This window comes from Pholcus phalangioides, unplaced genomic scaffold (genome assembly GCF_987345545.1).
Source record: "Pholcus phalangioides strain wild (caught in Gottingen) unplaced genomic scaffold, Ppha-v1.0 ptg000015l_1, whole genome shotgun sequence".
NCBI lineage: Eukaryota > Metazoa > Arthropoda > Arachnida > Araneae > Pholcidae > Pholcus > Pholcus phalangioides.
This window is the reverse complement of record NW_028301608.1, coordinates 1,612,627-1,617,656: the sequence shown is the minus strand read 5'-3', so window position 1 is coordinate 1,617,656 and position 5,030 is coordinate 1,612,627. Positions and strand designations below refer to the sequence as shown.

Below are 5,030 nucleotides of genomic sequence, written 5' to 3'. Positions count from 1 at the left end.
TTTGTTAAAATATATAATAATGTAAACTTGGAAAACTAACTGGGTTTAATTTCCGATGCTCTATAAATGAATCATTTTTTTGGTTTTAACATAAATTATATATATAAATAGAAAACGGTTCGAAAATTTGTGGGTTTTTTCTTATGGGAAAATATAGGAGACATTTTAAATTTGGTACTCACATCAGATGCAACATGTTAAGCCATAAATGCTTAACCCATGTCCTGTGGTCCAAATGCGGCCCTCGGAAGCATTTGATGTGGCCCGTGACAACAAAAAACCAAACAAGGATTTCGAGTGGTCTCAAGCACATTTCAAAATCACTTGAGCGACTAACGGCACACCTCCAGTTCACTTAAGTGGATCGTGATACATTTGCAGATTATCCTATTTGAGTGGTTAGTGGCACATTTCCAGATCTCTCGAGTGGCCCACGGCACGCTTGCAGATCACTTAAGCGGCACGTGCCACTTCTTTTTAGATAATTTTGGAGGATCGAGACTCATTTCTGGATAACTTAAGAAGCCCGCGAAATATTTCAAAACAATGAAGTGGCCCACACCTTCCAAAAAGTCGAGCACCTTTGTGCTAAATATCTGACAAAGGTGTTTCAGCGACTGGGACTTTGGCGATGAGTGCTTTAAATTACTATCGAATACTGGTGAGGCTTTATCATTGAATCAGGCCCCGGCAAACTAAACACCCCAATTGTTATTGATTTTAATATCCATTTGCCATCTGCAGAGCAGCCAATTTTCAGTTTAGAAGATTCCGCGAACACACACACACACACACACACACACACACACACACACAGAGTAAAAGATATGCTCGCTCTTTCGTACAATATGCTCCTACTGAGTTGAGATACACTTCTCCCTGGTGTTATCGGAATTTGACACCATCTGCCCCTACAGGTGATTATATTTATGGTGGCGGTTGACGCTGAATAAAAACGAGTGTGTAGGTGAGGAAGAGAGAGTACCCCTCTCCCCCACAGATTGTTTTAATTTCTATATGACTTTTTTTCTTCTCTCCCCTTTTATCACTCCGTAAATAATCTCCTCTCTCCAAACTATAAACAAGAATGCATGTAGTCAAACTAAGCAAATGGCCGTCTTTTTATTTTCAGCTACATTAAATAGATCCTATCCTTTTTTGCGGGTTTGTCACCATGGAGGAAAGAATAACAGGAGGTGACATCAGGCAGGAAAATTGAAGCCGTTGTGGCAACCCTATGGACTGACAAGTAAGCCCAAACAAACCGCTCTTTTCCCTATACTTAACATGTGTTTTGCCGGATCGAATTCTCTTAAAATATTAATATCTAAATAAATTTAAGCACCATGACTGTTTAATGCCTCTTCAGGTAATCTACATGATCCAATAATGGGAAAAGATAAAATTTTATCCTTGTATAAGGGGTTTTTATATTTTTAATTTATTTTTGAAAGGGGAAGATCATTTTTAACTCTCAACTCGTCATAGGTTTTTAGTTCAGTGCCTTCAATTTATTTTAAAAATTTGATGCATCACATTAATGTCTATGGAAATATTATTAATTAAAATAATATGAAGCTCCAATAAAATGCAATTTTCATAATTTTTTCTTTTAACTGTTTATTTTGTCTTTTTGTTTCGTTCATCATTATCATAGATCCGGGACATTTCCAAAGTGTTTGAGGCCCGTGGGCGCTCGTCTTAAGCTTTACATGAGGAATTTTGATTTCTGAATCAATTCTGAGATGCTCGAGCACTTTCTGACAGGGTCGTAGCTAGGATTTTTGCCACCCGGGACAAACAGCATTTTGCCACCCCCGTGCCTCAAAGTACTGGAAGTGCTCGAGCGTTCTCCACCACTGTGTATTTATGGTTTTGCTGCCTGTAGACTGTACAAATTTCGCCACCTTTCTTCCGTTCCACTCTCATATTCTTGAATACGTATGATTGAAATATATGCCGCCCATCCGAACCTTCCGCTATGTACAGTAGATGTAGTATTGAGAAAAAAAATATTAAAAATAAAAAAAACTTTTTTTACGAGCCGCGGTAAGTCATCTCTCTCTGGCCTATAGTATTTAGAAAAATAATCACTTGGGCTGTCCCCCCCCCCTCTTCATTTTGTACCTATTACTTTGCTTTTAAAGTGGCATGTGTACGAAAACTTGAAAAAAAAAAAACCAGTTTCGAATTGAATTTGAAATATAAAATTGTTGTTGTTGTTCTACCTAGACTGGAAGTATTTCCACAATATTTTAATATAAACAGCTGAAAGGCATTATATATGCTAAGGTTTTCGCAAAAAAAGTCAGATTTTTTCAAACACCGCTTGTTCAAGTGTCTTTAAACATAGTGTCACTCTCAGCACTGAGGTATTACATGCTTTGGCATAATTTTTTTAAAATTAAAATGCCGAGAAGGAATTTTAGGGCACAAGATATGGGTAAATTTTGGTTATTTTTGCAAAAGGTTCCATGTTGTTGAAGTTAATATTCGAAAACAAATAACAACTAAAATTGTAAAAGCTCTCGTTCAATTGTATAAATATATCCACAGAATTTGAGGGAAAAAAATCGAGTTCCTAAAGTGAATAGTAAATTTTTAAATGATTTTTAAAAACGGGGATGTTTCTCATAGGAAAGCATGGGAAGCCACGGTTTGTTTGGGCTTACTTGGTCCCTTTAATAGAGCGATCACTGGCTTCATCTGGCAACCCAGATTCCCCATGCTTTCTCAACGGAGGCGCTGGTCGCGTCACCTCCTGTTATTCATTCCTCCATGGTTTGTCACATACAAAAAATCTATCGGAGATCAATCCAAAATAAAAAATTTATATACATGTATAGATTATTTGCAGAAACGTTTAGAACAATTAATTTTTGTTAATTTACGCTAGGGTTATTATATCCAAATCACTCTTGTTAATTAATTTACTGAACATTTTGATTACACCGAACCGGCTGCGTTAAAGACTTAAAGCAATCGACACAGCTTCGTAGTCAGCATACGGCAGCGACACGGGCAACACACGGAAAGGTGTGGTCTGAAGAGGAACGAGCCGAGCCACGGCCAACTGACGCCCGAGCTACGGTCCTGGCACGGTGCGGATATGTGTGTCCAGACCTTTATACGGCGAAATTGAAATTCGAAAATTTATTTGATCGCAATTTATCATCCTCATCGTCGCCCCAACGCCCCTCGACGCGAGAAATTCAAATCCCGACAGAAATCGCGAAGAGCGGCTTATACGGTGAAATTGAACTTTTAAATTCGACCGTGTCGGGATTTCGACCCTGTCGGGATTATGACCCACACCCGTATTTTCAACGGTTCGTTATCCCAATTTTTAGGGTAAAATGAAAATCTTCGTTGTAGTTTTTATTCTTCCAGGGTTTATAATTTTTCAAAAAAAAAAAAGTCACGTTGAAAGAATTTTGTGGAAGAAACTTAATATTTCGTTTAACTTGTTAAACCATTGTTTTTCTTTATAAACTGGGCATAACATGCCATAATATTGCAAACAGAATGCATATTTATATACGGCGAAAGATCGCGCAGAATGTTCGAAGAACTTGGTCATTGCAGAGGATGTGTTGCAAGAAAGCCATGCTACGGGTGCGCTTGAGGAACAGGGAAGAAAGTTAGGACCCAGTTGGTCACGTGATCATCATTTCTACTCCGAGTGCCATAGCCTTCTCTTGTTAACCCCGAGCTAAGACGACTTCATATAAGACTTCATCAGTGTATTAAGGAGTTCTACCCCGGGCCGGAACGTGATGACGTCACGGCATCGAAAATATTGGGAGCGAAATCTGCCTGCTTTAGAAGGTGTTGAACTGGCCCACCTCCGTACAAACTCTGTTTATTCACAATTTCGGTAAAAATTAAAATGAGTATCTTTGAAAAACGGGACAAACTTATAAAAAATATTCGGGCCAACTGAAAACACAGGATTGCCCCATGTAATACGGGACACAAGTGATGTATCGAATTGTTTCAGTCTTTGTGTTCAGCAAGATTGAGGATCGCTGCTCTTTTGGTCACTTAATAACTTAGTCCCTTGCTATCTGGACAGAGGTGGATTTTTTTATGTTTATACAAATTTTCCTGCCCTTCTCCCACTCTACTAACTTTCTTGGATACTCATTCCTCAAATTTACTGCCCAAGTGAACTCTTGCCACCCTAGGCTATAGCCCGCTAATCGCCCCCCCCCCCCCACCGTAAATACGCCACTGCGCTTAAGTCGCTCCTGTTAACACTTTTTTGTATTACGTGTTCATCATAGCAAGAAAAAAAACGTGTTACTTTGCAGATGAAGTTTAAAATGCGAGACAGACGATACACAATTAGTTTTGAGCGAGTTTTTGAAGAGGCTGTAATTTGAAACGCTTTTATTCATTAAAATAATGCTCGCGCATGTCGATAACTTGATATGGCATCCTATTAGCTCCGAATCCCGTTCCATATTGAAAAGACTCCATTCGTACTCCACAGATGAGCTAAAAAATTAGTGACCATGAAGAAATCGCTGGAACAAGCCAAGAAGCGACTCCTGAAGGAGTATAAAACCATCTTGGAGGAACCCGTTCCGTACGTGAAGGCTCATCCCTCGCCAACGAACACCCTCGTGTGGCATTTCGCCATCGAAGGCCCACCGGAGACTCCGTACGACGGCGGCATTTACTGCGGAAAACTGCAGTTCCCCGAGATGTACCCATTCAAGCCGCCTACCATCACGATGTCCACTCCTAGCGGAAGGTTCAAGCCGAATATGCCGATCTGCATGAATATCTCCAGTCATCACCCGGATTTATGGAACCCGTCGTGGACCACCTCGTCAATCTTAGCGGGATTGCTGAGCTTCATGGTCGAAACAACACCGACAGTGGGAGCTGTAGAGACATCCACAGAGACTAAGGTGAACCTGCGGAAGGCCACCTACGCTCACAACCTCCAAGATCCCATCTTCTGCGAACTTTTTCCGGACTTGGCAGAGATTTGTCGGAAAAAAATCGAACAAAGCCTGTGA

At 40.1% G+C, this 5,030-nt stretch overlaps 1 pseudogene; it reads left to right on the top strand.

The window, feature by feature from the left end:
• Positions 1–4,517: 4,517 nt before the first annotated feature.
• Positions 4,518–5,030, top strand: LOC149075216 (ubiquitin-conjugating enzyme E2 J2 pseudogene; annotated as a pseudogene).